Raw genomic sequence first — 19,996 nt, 5'->3', positions numbered from 1 at the left:
CATCCATTCTAATTTAAATTGATGCGTGAAGGCGGGTGGGGGAGGTCTCATTTTCCGATTTGATTTTTTTATATAAATGGCCGATGCTAATGACGAAGTACCACGTGATCTGCAAAATATTGTGGAGCAAATAGACAATGAAATTGTGGTGGAACAATCAGTCTTTTTCAACAGAGCTGAACAATGATCCATTTTTTCATATTCGTATGATAGATTTTTTTTTAACCCTTTACATGATGCACTCAGACGTTTAAATTAACCACATGAGCCAAATGAGTCTAAAAAATTAGATGGAGCAAATTCCTACCTCTTCAGAACACATAAACCCATCTGAGGGAGGTGTACACACCTCCCCAGACAGAGCCCCCCTTAGCATCAGCACTTCAAGATGTTGACACACTGGGATGCTCAACGTTGCCGGGGCATTCCTGTGCGTCAGCACCACAAGATGTTGACACATAGGGATGCTCGGCGCCGTCAGGGCATTCCTATGCGTCAGTACCACAAGATGCTATGCTGGGGTGGACATCTGCGGGTTTTGGGGGCTATCCTCTAGACACAGATGACAATGTGTATCAACACATGGCCCCAGAACCCAGCGAACCTCAGTTAGGAGGTGAAATAATTAACAGACAGAAATTCAATGCTCTCGAGATAAGCCTCGAATTGATTCCATCAATAGATGACCGACCACCCGATTTCAGTGTTCTACAATGATGTAATGGCAAACATAGGTCGCCAGGTTGACAATGTACTCGCGCTGGCATCCCGCGGAGACATTATTCAAATTGAGATAATTGGCGACGGCGTCCGTCAAAATGATATTTTACAATTGGATGACGACCCTGAAGACACATCAAGGTTTTCAAAATACATTTGACAGAGTGGTACAATCAAACGGCGAAGTTCTCTACGACTAGTTTGGAATTAGTTGTTAGAATTGCCAAAGACAGGTGTCAACGAAAATTAGCGCAGACGCTCGGTTGCGATTATTCGTAAAAAACGTCGTAGTCTATTCGCACCGCCTCCCCAAAACAATAATCTCTGTTTAGCAATTTCGCTGGCCGGATTGATTGATAGCAAACTAACAACCGATAATTGCCAGAGCTAGAGAAATACAAGCGGCAGTAGGACTGGGTGATCAAACCCTTGCGGGACTCGGTGACATTCACAAATTTGAGAGGGCTTTAAACTGTAAAACTGTAGTTTTGATTTAGGATGATGACCTCGGAAAACCCATGATGCATTTTGAAACCGATGCCGCAAAGTCACCAGACGCTTTGGTGGTGCTTTTAAAAGAAAGCCATTTTTATGGAGTTAAAAATCCGGCACAATTTGTTGGGTTCAGTTACTTTTGCAAGGGGTGTTACAGAGGCCACCAAAATGTACACACACACACACAGATGCTCCCATAGCTGTCATGTCTGCGGTGACGCTGCATGCCATCGAAGCATGCCCGAACCAATCCTATGCATTGATTGTCACAAATCCTGTCATAACAGGCTCTGCTACGCTAAAGACAAAGAGAGAGTCCCGTTGCAGCCAGGTGGTGTGGGTGTGAGCATTTGCGACAGGTATAAGAAATATCAAAAATGCGGTCTGACATATTACATCATGGCGGGAGGCCAAACGTGGCCTCACGTGTGCCCCGTTGCTAAATGCCAGATGTGTTATGTACCGTTGGCCAGCACCACTACTACATTTCAACCAATGCGAGCCACGCCCCCTAACAAGAATTTTATGATTTTGAGACATTTCTATTGGACGATGGCAAGCATGTCCCTTTCTTGATCTCTAAAATGCTAGAGATGGGTTTAACTCTTAAGGTTATTTGTTTGACGGACACCAGTTACAATTTGAGATTTATTGACTCCTTGTCGTTTTTAATTATGTTGACCCATATCTGCAACTGGAATTTTATGGCGCCGACCACATGTCAGCCAGTGAGCGCGCAAAATTCTATGCTTGGTACTACGCGGAGTGTGGAGGCACTTTCGATTTCAAAAAAAGTTTTAATGTACTGTTGGAACGATGTGGACATTCTTGCGCTAGGCTGTCAAAAATTCATAACGCCCGCTGATAATTACAGACGGCAACACGAAGCCTTCTCCCATGATTCGATACAATACTTGCAGTGGGTGGCTTATAAAAAAGGTGTGCATATAAGACATGCCATGAACGGTGGCGGGCAAAAGGTCGTAGGCTTTCACGTCGACTGCTTTTTTTTACGTTTCAGATAATGTCTTTTATGTCTGGGAATACGAAGGTTGCTTTTTTTCATGGCTGTCCTATTTGTTTTGACCTAGAGGGTGGGTCCGATGAAAAAAACGTCCTATTGGCGAGTTGTAAGCCGCGTGTCAGAGGAAGCACCAGCTTCTGAGAGCAGTACCTGGTGTGCAGCTGACTGACATGTGGGAGCACGACTGGGTTGCGCTTAAACAGTCAGACCCTGAGGTGAAAGTTTCTCTCCAGAAGGGGGTTCCCCAAAGCACTTGAGCCGAGAGACGCGCTTTTTGGCGGCAGGACAAATGCTTTTGTGCTGAGTTAAGGGCAAAACCTGATGAGAATATATTGTACGTCGATGTTACAAGCCTTTATCCCACCGTAAACCACCAATGCAAATATCCTATTGGACACCACACCTTTATTCATAACGATTTTGGTGATGATTTAACCAAATTCTTTGGCTTCATCAAAGCAGAAGTGTACCCACCAAGACTGCTTTATTTCCCGGTGCTGCCCTTCAAAACAGCGCGAGGCAGGTGTATGGACGACCTTTAAATTTAACAAGTCTGTCTCATTAGGTTACAGGTTTGGCAGAATAACTGAGGTGTGGCATTTTGAGCATTCGAGCAGAGATATTCAAAAAATATATCTCTACTTTTCTGAAAGGTAAGCAGGAGGCATTACAGACCTGCTAAGTTTCACGATTTGGTCGGGAGACTCCCGATTTTGACCCCAATGCTCACGCCTCACGATTAGAAAGCCAAATCTCCCGATTTTCCAAAAATGTAAATTTTTTTTTTTTTTTTTTTACGTTTTTGTTTGTCACCGTTTTGTAACGATACCATTCGGCCCGATTCGGAAAGTGACCAACAACGAATAGCCTCAATCGCAGTCATTTTATGCGACGCTCGAAAAATTTTTTTCGTAGGCCAGCTTAATCACGTGCTTTCACGAGGGAACGAGTTGATCACGTTCATTGCGAGAATTCAATAGCAGACGAGCAAGATGGCTGACGGAGCTCCCAGAAAGAAGAGAAAATATGAATCGAAATATCAAGTAGCATGGCAAAAGGAATATTCTTGGTTGGCTAAGAGTGACAGAGGAGTAACTTATGCATTTTGTTCCGTCTGCTGTGTGCATATCTCAGTCAGCCACGGAGGTAAAAACGATGTTGCGAAACCTGACAAAACATCGCAACACGGTGAAAATACAAGAATTCGGTCTGGCAACAAAAACATTGATTCCTTTTTAGTGAATCAAAATTCGGACATAGCAAGTAATGTACTGAAAGCAGAGATTTTATTTGCATATTATGTGGCGGAGCATAACTTGCCGTTTGCAATGGCAGACCATTTTACCAAACTTGTTAGAATAATGTGCCCAGACAGTGAGATCGCAAAAAAATTCTCTTGCGCAAGAATGAAGACTACGATGATCGTGAAAAATGCTCTTGCACCTCAAGCAACAGAATCTGTCATTGAGAAATGCCAAACTCAGCCATTTTCTTTACTGATTGACGAATCGAATAATGTTGGGACAGATAAGAACCTTGTAATATTAGTGAGGTTGGCTGATGGAACCATTGGAAGATCGGTTACAAGATTCCTGGATATGCCTGTGTGCAACATAGGCATTGCAGCATCAATATTTGGTTGTCTAAATCAATCGTTCAGGTTTGTTGTTACTATTTTTTTTACTTTTATATAGATTTTTTTTTTATACTTATTAATTCATTTGTTTTCCAGAAAATTCCAAATTCCGTGGGCCAATGTTGTGTCATTTACAAGCGATAACTGCAGCGTGATGAAAGGAAAAAATAACTCTGTTCTCTCCCGAATTCGAGAACAACAACCATCAGTGCTAGACATGGGGTGCTTAACACATCTGGCAAACCTTTGTTGTGTAGCTGGTGTCAAGCAGCTTCCTCTCCCAGTGGATGATCTTCTTGTAGACATCTTCTATCACTTCCATCACAGGTATGTAGTTATTTTAGAATATTTATGTCACATTCTGCCTTACCAAAACCAATTCTTTAATGTAGACAATATTTACATTATCACTAAAATTATGCTAAAATTTTTAATCTCTACTAATTTTTTATAAAACAAATTTGTCTGTTTTGTCTATGTTTATAGTTCAAAAAGGAAGGAGGAGTTCAAAGAGTTCCAGGAGTTCACTGATGTGGAACCAGCCAAACTGCTGAAGCACTGTGAAACTAGATGGCTCAGTTTGGAAAAGTGTGTCAAAAGAACCCTGGAACAGTGGCCAGCACTACAAAGTTATTTCACGAGCCATGATCAAGCAGAGAAGCCTGGAAGAGTGCAGCGTGTGGCCAATTATCTGAATGACCCTGAAATGAAATTGTATTTTCTTTTCCTGAAGTTTATCCTAAAGCCTTTGAATGAGTTCAATACTCTCTTTCAAGTAAGTGATAAAGATGATTAATTTTCTAAATTATGTAATTAATGTTTTTAATCTTGCTGATTTAGTCTGACGAAACCCTAATTGGAGTGATGGTTGATGAGATGAAGAGGCTGCTGAGGAAGCTGATGTTCAAATTTGTGCAAATGGATGTGATCAGGAAAGCTGAGGATATCCTAGATGTTGATTACAGGAACAAGGAGAACTGGCATGACACAGGCAACATAGCAGTATCACATGATGCCAGACAATACATGGAGCAAGTTGAAGACTATCTCTGATGCCACCAAAAAGAGGTTCTTTGACAGTGTAGTTAATTTTTACACAAGTGTTGTGACCACAATGATTGTCAAATTTCCCTTCAAAAACAAAATACTACTGGACCTAGCATTGCTGCACCCACCTCGTGTAAAAAAAATTGGATGCCTCAGCAGTCATTAGAATTGCATCACATTTAAAAGTGACTGAGGATAATGAGAGTTTGGATGCTATCACTGAAGAGGTAGCAGATTTGACTCTCTCAGTTGACTTGCCACCTTTTGATGAAGAGAAAGACCGAGCAGATGAGTGGTGGATGAAAGTGATAAGCACAAAAACTGCCACAGGGACTGGGATGTATCCACTCTTAGCAAAAGTGTTCACAGCTATATTGTCAATTCCAAACAGTAACAGTGATAGTGAGAGAGTTTTCTCAATGGTGAAGAAGATCCACACAAGCTATAGAGCAGACATGTTAAATGAGACTGTGTGTTCAATCTTGGCAACAAAATTAAACATTGACAGTGAATGTTTTAACCTGCAAATCAATAAGGAATTAATGAAAAAAGCAAAGTCAGCCACATGGAACTATGTGAAAGAACATTCAAATAATTAATCAGTATGATAAAAACTTTAAATGACAATGTCATTGAATGATTAACTCAAAACATCAACAGAATGCTATTTAACTATAAACAGAACACAATTGATTAATAGCTTTATAAAAGAAATTTGCAGTACAAAATAAAACTTGAAAAAAAATGGTTGCATTTTGTCTTAGCGATTGTCGCGCGCGTGCGCGTCATCGGGGTTGGCAAACAGAAATCTCCCTATTTGCAATTTCTACAACTTAACAGGTATGGCATTAGGCTTCCCAGCAAATGTCGTCACCCCCGCAGAGAAGGAGCAGTACATTCAGGACTACCGGACACACCAAGGCATCCAGATTGATCCCGAATCCATTCAAATGAACCCGGGCAAAAGGCAGGTTGCGAAGCTGTGTTTAAATGTTGTTTGGGGGAAATTCGGACAATGAGATAATCTGACTCTGACGCAATTTGTGAAAAACGAGGTTGAGTTTTTTAAAATTTTGTTCTCAGGTCTGTATGAAATCAAATACTTTGATTTTATTAACGATGATGTGGCGATGATACAGTATAATTTCAGGAAGAAAAACGTCGTGCCTCCAGGGCCCTCATGGAATGTATTCATCGCATGCATGACGACGGCATACGCCAGACTAATTATGTATGAGTATTTGGAGCACTCCAAGACTGTCGTTTGTACAGATACTGATAGTCTCATCTATATCGTCAGCACAGCACAAAGCCCTCTCAAGTTAGGCTCCTTTCTGGGAGAGCTTACTGATGAACTTCACGGGGATACTATCGAACATTTTGTTTCAGCAGGGCCAAAGTCTTATGCCTACTAAACGCGAAACTCGAACAAAACTGTCATAAAAGTCAAGGGCATTACACAGACTTATGAATGTGGACAGCATGTCAATTTTGACAGCTTTTAACAATTGGTTGATGGGTATGTTAACAGCCTTGGAGCTGAGAACTCGGGGTGTATCTACACACCACAGCACACTATTACTCGCGATAAAAAAGGCTTTCATTTGAAAAATGCTTCATTTCTCAAAAACGTACGCATCGTGTTTGACAGACGAAGAGTGTTGGCAGGTGGGAAAACACTGCCATTTGGCTATTAAAAATTTAAAAATAAATTTAGCAGAAATTGAGTTTGACCCACGCCTCCACCAGCCATTCTCAATGCTCATTTGTTGACCAAGCTGCTCGGGAAATACCTATTTTGTGAAAAATGTACTACAAAACCATGCTCATGTCATTAAAAATATGCCTCAAAATGTTGTCTGGATTTACACTTCGATGCAGCCCATGTATGATGAATTGAAAAAGCTGAATAAACAGATAAAATTTCTCAAGGGTCTCAAAGTTTATTTGCCCGGGATCAAAGCCATCTCATAATTCTTGATGACCTAATTTTCCAAGCGTCGGACCATCCTGAAGTGGTGAGAATTTTTACACAGTACAGACATCATCGCAATATGAGTGCGATAATGATAAGCCAAAACATTTTTCACCAAGGCAAAAACAGCCGTGCAATAAGTCTGAATAGTACACGTTTGATTTTGTTTAAAAAAAACCCGAGACAAATTGCAGGTCAGCGTGCTGGCTAATCAGATCCTCCCAACAAAAAAAAAAAAAGTATTTCTTAGAGACTTTTTAGGATGCGACGCGCCCCCCTCATGGCTATTTAATCGTGGACTTAACTCCCAACTGCCCAGAACAATACAGACTACCAGGGTCCCCCCAGGATTGATAAATCTAAATTCAAGACTTTTAAGACCTTTTTTAATGCCATTTCAACTGAAAATTAATACTCTTCTCGCACCCATTATTTAGATCATATTGAATCATATTAAATAAATAAAGCACTGATCAAATTTAACCTCAATTACTAAGTGTGTTTGACAAAAGAATGCACATATATTGAAGACACAATTAAAACACATTTAAAGTAACATTATAAAGTGTCAGAATTTAAAACACACACCCGCACACAATAATTATGGAAAAAAAAAAAGGACGACAGGACTCAGACCAGCCATCTTCTGTAACAGGCTAGCCGCTAGTGCACATGCCAAGACCCCAGTGAACATGGCTAACTCTTGAGTTAAAACAGCAAAATTCACATTCACTCGAAAGGCAAACCGAAATGTTTAAGCAGGTCCACTGCCTTCGCATGACCCATAAACTGCAACCTAAAGTATCTGGATGTAACTTGAGCCCCTATCACATACACCAAAACAACGGGAATATCGCGGGACTTAACCGTGCAGCAGTTGTGTGTGAAAACAATTTCCCGTGTCGACTGACATGGGAAGCAGTGTGCGTGAAAGCAGGAGTTAAATTCCCGGGTCACAGTAGATGGCTGATGACTTAAATATCATAGTGGCGGCCGATGTAACTTCCTCCCTCTTCGCAGTAAGAGGAAAAGCGGTAAACAAACATCGCAATTATAAACATAGCAAGCTGGAAACAGCTAAATTAACCCCTTAACGCTGTATGTGGAGATTCGGCATCATACAGTTACCTCTTTGAAAGCGGCCAAAATATCGTCTGCCTTTGTTCACTGCCGGTAGATTAATTGCAAACACATACCTGGGAACCTTTTTTAAGCATTAGTTTCAGTCGGGTCCGACCAGAAACGACACCACTTCCTTTTCCGGACCGCGACATTCAAGTTGAAAGTCACGTCGAACTCCTGCGCACCAACTTGACGAATTCGTCCAATTTAAGGTAAGTCAGCTGAAATAAAAAATATGTACCGTCTTATTGTGTACTAACACGATGAGATGTTTCTTTGAGGAGTATTTTTGAAGCTCTATGACGATTTTGGTTTGTAGCGTTATCGCCACAGCCGGCATCATCGGAAAAGCACCTCCCCCCTCCCACTCCGCAAACGTAAATGCGTTGTTTGTCGCCGGTTTGCAACACTCCCACGCGTTTTATCTATAAACTATCACTCGTTATCATCTGTAAACATTACAAAAGTAATGTGTTGCATAAAAAAGGGCATTTGTGGTTACTATTTGGGGGATGGTGTGGCTCAGTGGTGGAGTAGTTGGCCCCCCAACCCAGTGGTTGTGGGTTCGATTCTCCATCCTGATGGACTTGCTTAAGTATCCTTGAGCAAGATACTGAACCCCGCATAGCTCCTGGTGCTGTGTCACCAGTAGGTAGATGGCAATGTAGTGTAAAGTGCTCTACAAGTATAACATCATTTACCATATTTTTCTGTAGAACAAAAAAATGAACGCATCCTTTGTATGCAACGGTGCACACGGGTGCCTCGACATCATTCCACTTTTAGACATGTTTTATTTACACATTGCCACACTTGTTATCTGTAGACATAACAAACATAACGTGTTGCATAAACATTGTCATTGCTATTGATTTATTTTTTTATTTCTATATAATGAAAAATGAACACAGCATGAGGCGATATCAAACAGAAGCAAATGTATGTATGTGGATGGATTTCAACACATTTTGAAATTATAACCGTAATTTCTGTACCTTATTTTTCTGCAGAAATACAAATGAATGCAGCCGCTTTTTACGCAAAGCTAGCACATCGCACCAAACCTCCTCCTGTTGAGAGTGATGAAAGTGCTCTCAGTGAGAGTGAGGGCAGCGATGAGGTTTACAATCCTAACAAACCAGGTGAAGGTGAGTTTGTGTCAAGTTTGAGCTTGTTTGACATCTATGGATGTAACTATGTGAACACACTGAAAAGATAATAAATCACTTTAGGAAACACCAAACATTTTTATTTTCTACACCAGGTGATGAGAGCAGCAGCAATGAGTCTACAGTGGACATTAGCAGCAGTGAGGAAGATGCTGATGGGCCGCCTCATCCACCTCCAACTAAAGATGCACCGATACCGATACTAGTATCGGCAGGAGGCGCCGATCCGGCCAAAATGGTGGTATCGGTATCGGCGAGTACCAACAAAGACGGCGCCGATACCATTTACCGGTCCACTATTATAACATTTGACCGCAGCCTTTTTTTTTTCTCCTGGCGCTCACTACACTTTGTCTCTGTGTTGTGTGATGACACGTGAACACCAAACAGCTATCGCTATTGGCCTGCTCCAGACCAATGACATGGCCGACATGGCGGAATGGCGGCGGTCGGGAAATATTTCAAAATAGAAATCCCGTCAATTAAAATCAATGGCTGCATGCAAGATTTGCGGCCTGAAAGTTTCGAGATGTGGAGTTAAATCGGCCAGTTTCAATACCTCGAACCTGATAAAACATTTGAAGACGAAACGCGAACGAACACAACGAGTTTGAGCCTGCAAGAGCAGGACTGCTATCCAGAGGAAGCAGGGCGCTGGACTGGAGCAACTATCTCTGGTCAGTTCACTTCGTCTACTTTACTTTTACTGTCTTTTAATGAAAGAAATGCCACAGTAATTTGGGAAGTGTTTCCAAAGTAGGGTTGCCACCTTTCAGAAATAGAAATAAGGGACCCACCCCCTCCCGAAAAAACGAGGCTAATAGAGAGACGGGATGCTGTGGTCAATTCTTATTACTTATAATTGTGAGCGTCCGCAAATGCGGAAACAAGGTTGGACCTCGAAGCGGACAACAAGCGGGGGATAAGTACAAGGGTTTAATGATTGCAAACAAAAAATAACACGCGATCGCGGGATAGTAGAAATAACAAAAGGAGTCCGTGACAGCAGGTCGACGGAGCTCAATACTAAAAACTCGAAGATTGACTAAGACGATAGGCAGCGAGCCAAAAAGCCAAAATAAAAACACTCAAATACCTGCACAGGGTAGAGGTTACAAACGAGTGCAGCACACTAACAGAAAAAATCCAATGCAGGGGCGTAACAAGCAAATGTAGCGAGACTATAGTGCGAGATGTCAAATGGCGATCAGCAAAGCAAATATCTCTGCAGCCTTCTCTGAGCTCACCCGTGCTTAAATGCTGCGTTGATAAGCCTGCATTGGATTCAGGTGCGACGTCAGGAACGCCCCCACTAACAGCCCAGCAACAAAACACAATCTTAACCAGCAGCAGAATGTGACAATAATTTCATGAAAGTTGCACTGTTTGGCCTTTGAGAGGTTTAAAAAAAGTTTACTCCGTTCATTCAGAGTTTATTATTATGAACTTATTTTTACTTTCTTACTGTTGGGCTAGTATTATACTTTGTACTAGTCTTTTTCCTATTTTGCAAAGGTAAGCAACAGCCTGACAAAGCCTTGATAGCAATGATTTCACATCCAATTATGTAGCTCTTTGGGGGGAAAAAAAAATAATGAAAATTTATATATATTAGGGCTGTCAAAATTATCGCGTTAACGGGCGTTAATTAATTTTTTTCATTAATCACGTTAAAATATTTGACGCAATTAACGCAAGTGCGGAACGACCCAGAAGTGCCATGAGCAGCGTGCCACCGGGCTGAGTTGGATATAAATGTCATTACATGATTTGACCACATTGAGAAAGGCAGCATTGTGCCAGTAGGCATTGAGTCTGCCGGAAATCAGCAGAAGAACAACAACAAACGTGAGCAGCGTGGCTAACGAATGCAAAAATGGAAGAAAAGCAGGTTGGCCCTCTGGGTAGGGAATTCAAATTCAAAAATAATATAGATGGAACAATAAATAAACAGGTAGTGATTTGCACTCATTGCCAAAAGGAGTTCCAGTTCCACCGAAGCCATTCAAGTTTGAAGTACCATCTGAACGCTAAGCATGCGTTTGTTGGGGCTTCCGGTTCCGGCGCTACATCTGGCTTGCGGCAGACTACTTTAACCAAACGCAGACCAATGAGCATATCCACCTCCGAAAAATTAACCAACACAATTGCCGAATGGATTTCAAGGGACAGCAGACCGATCAGCATAGTTGAAGACAAGGGGCTCACTAAAACTTTGAGAGTTGCATCCCTCGACCCATCCTACAAGCCACCAACAAGAGGCACAATAATGAATAGGATTCACAGCCTCTATGAGACCGAGAAAAAGAAGAAAGAGGAGACTTTAGCTCAAGCACAATATGTCGCTCTGACAGGTGACCACTGGACCTCAGCGAGTAACACTAATTACCTGGGAGTGACTGCACATCACATCACTAAAACATGGGAACTGAACTCATTTGCACTAACTGTTATGAAAACAGAAGAACGTCACTTCGCATCGGCATGCGCTGAACAGTTCCAAACTGTTGCTAGCAGGTGGGCTATTGAAGGAAAGATTTCGTGCATTGGGACAGATAGTGCACGCACTATGATAGCCGCGGCTCGCAGTTTACCATATGACCACATGCCCTGTGTTGCCCACATTATACAGAGAAGCATCATTGTGAGTCTCGCTGACAGTGGATTTGACAATGCCTTGGCTAAGTGTCGCAAAATTGTCGGCCATTTCAAGCATAGCCCCGCGAACCTAGCGGAGCTGAATGCAAAGCAAAATGAGTTAAAACAGACAGAGGAGCCACTGACCCAGGATGTTCCAAGTCGCTGGAATTCGACATTGGAAATGGTTCAGCGCTTGACACGCAATCAAACAGCAATAAAAGCAACCCTGGACCAACAGCAGCACAAGCTTGTTATGCTGACGCCAGTAGAATGGGATAAAATCCAGAGACTTGAGAACCTTCTAGAGCCCTGCCGGTAAGCATGCCATTATATAATACATTGGTTTTTTATTCTTTATTTATTTATTTATTTATTCTCAAACTTTCCAATTTTAAGGTCTCCTCTTATAACTCTGATATTGTGTAGCCTATAATTTGCAGTCACCGACTTGTAAGGAACAATTTAGGCCACCATAAAAGGAAGCCAGAGAGTCTCCAAAATCCACATGGAGAAACACTGATACAATGTGACCATTCATAGAAGATTGTAGGCTGAAATTAAATGAAATAAATGATTATTAAACATTAATCTTACAGGCTGTGTTAAAGTAATTTACTTCCCTTTTCTTTCTTTTTGTGTGTGTGTGTCACTGCAGGTATGTAGCTGAACTCCTGGGTGGAGAGGCCTATGTCTCCTGCTCCATGGTATTGCCTGCCCTCCGTCACTTGCACAATAAAATGGAGGTCTTTGAAGAGGACCCTGCATATGTGGTGAAGTTCAAGGGTAAATTCAAGGATGACCTAGCTTCTCGCCAAGAACACCTCAATCATACATGGCTCAAGATTGCAACATCATTGGATCCACGTTTTAAAGACTTAAAGAGCCTGCCCAAAACAGAGCGAGAAGAGGTGTGGACAACACTTGGAGCCATGCTGCGTGATCCATCACCCAGAAGATCCCGGACTTCAGAAGATGGGCCACCCAAGAAGAAAATGACCCTTCTTCTACAGCTGGGCTCAGATTCTGAATCTGACGAGGAGGTACAGCCTGACACAAACATACAAAGGTACAGAGCAGAGCCCACCATTGATATGACGGACTGTCCTCTGCGGTGGTGGTCATCTCATGCAGGGGCCCATGAGAAGCTGGCCTCACTGGCGCGTAAATATCTAGCTGCTCCTGCGTCCTCAGTTCCATGTGAAAGACTCTTCTCAATTGCAGGCCACATTGTGAACAAAAAGAGGGCAGCTTTACTCTCAGAAAATGTAAATAAATTGGTTTGCCTCAGCGACTGGTTACAAGATGATTAGAGATGAGGGGCATATTTATGTTTACATTACTAACACTTTGCACACATTCTAAATCAGTTTCTGTTACTGTTCTAAGGCTCTGTTTTGTGTTTTGGCAAAGAAAAAGAAAATGTCCTCAACAGAAAGAATGTTAATGCCGTATTCTGGATTTATTGTTATAATAAAAAGACAGTACTTATGTACAGTATGATGAATGTATATATCCGTTTTGTGTCTTATCTTTCCATTCCAACAATAATTTACAGAAAAATATGGCATATTTTATAGATGGTATGAATTGCGATTAATCACGATTAATTAATTTTTGAGCTGTAATTAACTCGATTAAAAATTTTAATCGTTTGACACCCCTAATATATATATATATATATATATATAATCGGGGTGGTATCGGTATCGGCCGATACTGCACAGCCAGGTATCGGTATCGGGGCCAAAAAATGGTATCGGTGCAACACTACCTCCAACCACCAGTGCTGCACCTGAAAGAGCTACATCGAAAAGAAACAATGATACTTTGGAGAACAGTAAACCAGCAGAACTCTGCAAAACAAGTTGATGTTTGGCTAGGTGCTCTTCCCGATGCCGATTCAACAAGATTGATGATGAACTTTTGGACAAAATTGTCGAACAGAGCAACTTGTACTGCACACAGGAGAACCCCTCAAACCATGACCTCAAATTAGACCGGTCAGAACTGGAACAATTTCTTGGTTGTGTGCTGTTCATGAGCATCTTGGATGTACTGGTCCAGTAATACTCGAGTTCCATTAGTAGCAGATGTCATGACCCGCGACAGTTGGAAAGAAATAAACCGCTTCATTCATTTATGTGACAACATGGCACCCAACAACGATGACAAACTGTACAAAATTAGACTAATTATTGACACACTTCTCCCCAAATTTCAAGTTCTCCCTCAGGACCAAATGTTATGTGTGGATGAGCAAATGGTACCTTTCAAGGGCAGATCAAGTCTAAAGCAATATATACCAAAAAAGCCATACAAATGGGGATACAAGATTTTTGTACTGTGCGACACAAGAGGTCTGGTGCACTCATTTGACATATTCACGGGGAAAATAGATCCGGTACCAGGCCAACCTGACATAGGAGCCAGTGGTAATATTGTGCTCAAGCTTGCACAAGTCATTCATGAAAATGTCAACCACCCGCTGTTCTTTGATAACTGGTTCTCATCTGTGGATCTGTTTGTTGCTCTTGCAAAAAAGGGCATACCTGCACTCGGGACCGTGCAGCACAATCGCCTGCGTGGGTGCTGTTTCAGTGCAGACTCACAGATGAAGAAGAAAGGAAGAGGGACATTTGAAGAGCAAGAGGCTCTTGTGGATAACGTCTGCATAAGAGCAGTCAAATGGTTTGACAACAGAGGGGTGATTGTTGCCAGCACATTTGCCAGTGCCCTGCCTGTTTCAAATGTCCAACGATGGGATAGAAAGCTGAAAAGGAAAGTGTCTGTGGAATGCCCAAGCATCATCAGCCTGTATAACAAGTTCATGGGTGGTGTTGATGCCCTTGATGCACTAATTGCATACTACCGCATCCACATTAAATCAAGAAAATACTATCACAGACTCTTTTTCACTTTGTGGAAATGGTCATTGTGAACAGCTGGTTGTTGTATCGGTGTGATGCAGATTCACTGGACATTCCAAGAAAGAAGCAAATTGATTTGCTTTCCTTTAGAGCATCCATTGCACATGCCCTCTGTGAGCAAGGAAAAGAATCGCCAAAGAGGAAAAGGGGACGACCTTCGATTGATGTTGACAAAAACTTTGAAGTGAAGAAACGTCGAGGTCCAGCCACGCCTATCCCAGCAAAGGAAATCCGCACAGATGCTGTGGGCCACTGGCCAGTGCTGGAAAATACAAGGCAACGTTGCAAACTCCCGAAATGTAAGAGGCAGAGTGTTTTCAGATGTGAAAAATGCGATGTACATTTGTGTTTAAACAAAAACAATAATTGTTTTTCAGAATTTCACAGGCAGTGAAAAATGATGTAATAAAAGTGTGTTCAGACCTGAGATGGGAACATGTGCCTTTTTTGCTATTTGTTTTACTTAATTGCCTGATGTAGCTAATCAGCATAATACCTAAATGTATGACTAATTTATGGGCTATATTCAAATTAACACTTTCAATTTAATTTAGCATCTATTTGAAAGTTTAAAAAAAAATTGAGGGGTGTTTTATTATTGGATAAAAATTTAGGCATTAAGGGGTTAAACTGAAAACATGACCAAAATTAAAATGTCAATTATTACGTCGGGCCGGGCTAGGCTTCTTTCTCGCCAACTTTTAGAAATAACTATATATTAACGATGTATGAATGATAAACTAAGGAATACTTGTTATAAAATAAATAATTTGGATAAAAAAGAAGGCGTTGTATGGTCATTGCAGAGTCAGAGCGTGCCTATACGCCATTTCTAATCTTCCCCTCTGTGAGTCCGCAAAACCTCATCTGTTTATTTATATTTAACAAACTTTTCCAGCGTTATTTCGTTGTGTAAATAAATTTATAATGATCATAATGTTAGGTTTTGTGTTGGGTTTTTCCTAGTGTGACTTGTCTCTGTGATTACCCATTGATTCCACCTGTGTTACCCAGCTGTTCCTCGTCTCGTTACCCCTTGTCTGCGTGTGTATATAAAGACCCAGTTTCTTGTCACCCCTGTGGCCTATACTACGAAGCCGGTTTTCTGGCTTAACAGGGTAACTTCGAGAGTAACTTTATCACGTGCGACGTAAGTTCGCGGCTATGCGAGACTACGAAAGGTGGATATGTTGGAACAGAGAAGTGTTGCCATGGCAACACACGCCACACGCCAAACCTGGTCGTGTCAGAGTTAGATCTTGCTTAACATCAGGATTCCAATTAACCACACTCTATTTAAACAGCACTCCTCCGCGGACGTGTCCTCCTGACAATGACAGCGTACTTGGACGACCCATACGACATTGGCGCGCGGATTGTGAGGGGCTCTCTCCAGAGGGCACGGGTATTTCGGGACCGCCAGAATCCGCTGGCGTACCCGGAAGATGTTCTCCATGAAAGATATAGATTTTCAGCTGAGGGAATTCTTTACCTGTGCCAACTGATCTAGGCAGACGTCACTAATGTAACCCGCCGAGTCAGGCCCTCACAACCGCACAGATTGTGTGTGCCTGTCCGTGCGCTCTTTCGCCAGGGACAATATATGTATTCCATCGGTGATGCTGAATATCTGCGTAAGAAATCAAGTTTATTGATCGGACTCAGATTTTTTAGGCCCAAACTAAAAAAAAGAACATACGTATTCGTACAGTCAAGGGGGCTAAACATACAATCATCCTGTTTCGTGTGGTGATGCGTGACAATTATTTCTTACTGTTAATGTACTTATTTTATTGTCCTGACAGCAGGCTTTATTTCTTTTCATGGACATAAGTAAACTGGCATATTGACGCATTCACAAATCACACGATCTGTAAATTCGCTGTCAACAGACCCGTTGCGCTCTACTCGCCGAAGCGGTGTTGGATTTCGCGGTGAGGGTGGATTTTAATTCCTCATAATTCCGCATGATCATCGCGCATTCTTCCTCCGTGAAGTAAGGTGCCCGTGCCATCGTCACAAGTAGTGTTTGACTCTGGTCACCGCCCCCTTTTATGTGAACGCGCAGTAACTCTGACTGGGTTGACACAGGTTCGACTAATCAACCTCATAATCAGCGTCGTAGTACCGATTGACCACAAACTAGACAACCAGGTTTTGTCAACTCCGGTTACCCGATGATAAACTGGATTACTTCTGGGGAGGTTGAACTCGGTTCGTAGTATAGGCCACAGGTTGCGTCATTGTCATTGTCAACGTCTATGTATTGTCAAGGTCAATCGCCACGTTCATGTCAGCATTTTTCCACAGTTCCTCATGTTCCTCGTCCTGCTTCGAAAGTAAGTTTATTAGTTAACCTGACTTTTGTTTGTTAAGAGTTTTTTGACCACCACAGCCTTTGTTTTGTACTTTGTGCCTTTTGTTAGTTATCATTACAGCCTTTTTGAGTTCTCTGCCACCTGCCTTGCATCTTTGTTTTCCCTGCAATTGGGTCCACACAACCTGCCTGCCCACGCACCACGTGACACATAAAAATATGTAGTCTATTTAAACATTAAGAAAATGTGCATTTTTTTTCTGCCAACTGAGAATTCGTTATAAAAGACAGGCTTTTATTCAGACATCGTCACAAATGTTATCACACAAAACGCGGGTCGGGCTTTAATAACCGCGGACCAGTTCGGGTCGGGCTGGATTTTTTAGGCCCGATTTTACCTCTATCTTAAAGTCTTGATGAGCTTAAATTGGCTGCAGTTACGAAGTCGGGAAGGCTCCCTCCGGAAAAAAAAAACACGATTTGACCAACATTATGTTTAACAAACTCTTCCAGTGTTATTTCATTGTGTAAATGCATTTATAATTACCATAAAAAATATGTAGACTATTTAAGCATTAAGAAAATGTGTGGGGGTTTTTTTCCTGCCAACTGAAAATTCGTTACAAAAGACAGTTACGACATCGGGAACGCTCCCTCTGGAAGAAAACGCAATATGACCAACATTGTGACAGCCGATGCCGACCAAAAATGACGTAATATCCGAAACAGATCACCAACAGGTTTGTTGGCCTGCACACACATTGGTACTACATGTTTGATAATGTTTGACAAAAGCAGATACAATAGCATCATTTTTAACTGTATCATCACTGTAACATGCTAACACATCATTATAAGACATACCACATCCGCGATGGGTCAAATAATACACGCAATGCTGTCCGCATGTCACAGAAAGTTCATTCTGCAGCTGGTGGTTGTGATAAAATATCCGTTGCGCATGTTTTTCCAAGAAAGACATGATGGTGTGTGGGTAGTAATTGAAATCTGGAGGATATCCATAAGCGTCAAAAAATGTCGCAACGCCGTCCCCCTCCAACGTCAACGTGTTCGCCGGGTTGGCTTCGCGGGTGTTTATTCACAATATAAAACGTTGTTGTGGGGTTTAAATAAACTAGTTCATCCGAGGCATAAACACCACCGAATAACTTGCCGTGGAGTCGTTTCATAACCGTATACATTGTGTTTCCCACCTCACTTAGGTGACTCTCTGTATTAGTTCACTAGTTGTGTTCCAGCTTCCTGAGATGAGGTTCTTCTGCAGATATGTATGCTATTACCCCATGATTACCTGATTTATGTTGAGCAATGAAGTTCTCCCTGACAGACATTTTAATGTTATCAGCCTTTTTACATTTATGTTACTCTTTCCATACGTTGTCTCCATGTGGTTACTCGTCAAGCTAGGGGTAGCTCCCGCGACTCCCTCCTTTTATATATTGGGGGGAGAGTGCCTTGATTGCAATTAGCTCATCGTGTGTTGCCTAATGAGGCAATTGCCTGAAGATGTGGTGGGCGTTTCTCAGGGGTGTCGCCGTCCATGGTGCTGATCTCCTGTGGCACTGGGATGCCTGACACTTTGAGAGAGTCTGAGTCGTCTGACAACTCTTGATTTACTTTGCTCGACCAGTCTCATCCACAACTGAGTGCTGACTGGATGACAACAAATAATTGCAAGTTAGCCATAATATCAGTGGGGATATTCGTGTTTCGATGCTAGCAAGCTAATTATCAGGCGAAGACTGCAAAAAATTTAAGCATTGTCCATGCACAGTGTCTGTGTCATTCTAACTGTTAAGTAAGCTACATGAGGAAAAAAATATATATATCAGAGCATGAATCAAAACGAATGTATAGTCAGATTAGTCAAATCCATCTAAATTCACATTACTTTTTAAATCATTTTAATAATTGGGTAATTAACTTGCATTTTTGTTCATGTTTTAATGTTATGTTTAACTTATTTGGGGGAGTTACCTAATAAATATGTCAGTGTAATATGATAACATATCAAACTGACACATTTATTAAAATTGACAGCCCAAAGAAAGCAGACAGAAAAGGATGGAGAGAAAAGCATTTGAAACTGTAAATCATGAAATTCTGTTTAAATTAATCCATTTTTTCACTGGATGCAATTCAGTGGATGAAATCTTATTTAGAATTAAGGAAACTGTCTCCATAAAGAGTGTCAAATCAACATTTCTAGATGTCCCTGTTGGCCTGCCTCAGGGGTCAATATTTGGTCCACTCTTATTTTGGTATATTAATGACTTGCCAATTTGGCAAGAACAGCCATGAAGATTTCTTCTAATGCAGAAATTGCTATACCTGGGATAAATTATACGACAAAAGTATTAAACATATTGCAGAACAAAATCAGGCAGATGAATTACCTAATAGGGGAAACATACATGTCAATACAGAGGATGATCTAAGAAGACTTTGTGACAGAAGACGACAACCTACTATAGACTGGCACATTTGGTGTGTCTTGCAGTGTGGTGTGGAATTCATGTTTTCTGAAACAAACCCCCAGAGGACGAACCAGCGGAAATGGAAACTCAAAAATTGATGAAAAATTCTGGCATTCTAAATCTGTCCAGATGATTCTCTTTGTCCAAGAACCAAATATGTTTGCTGTTGACATGGAAATGGAAGCAGTTAAATGGTGTTTAGAACAACACCCTGAAGACAACAGACCGGACAAGGAAATCTTAGAACTTTTGCACCTGAGCCGAACCGAACCGCAAACGACTTCAACGGCGATTGGTACTTACAGATAAAAGTCACGGCGATGGGCAAAAAATTTGCCCCAGCATAGGCCAATGTCTACATGGCGGACTGGGAGAAGACTGCGCTGGAAAAATGCCAAAACCAACCACGTCTACATTTGAGGTATT

This window comes from Corythoichthys intestinalis, chromosome 11, assembly GCF_030265065.1.
Source record: "Corythoichthys intestinalis isolate RoL2023-P3 chromosome 11, ASM3026506v1, whole genome shotgun sequence".
NCBI classification, from domain to species: domain Eukaryota; kingdom Metazoa; phylum Chordata; class Actinopteri; order Syngnathiformes; family Syngnathidae; genus Corythoichthys; species Corythoichthys intestinalis.
Note: the sequence above shows the minus strand (reverse complement) of the source record.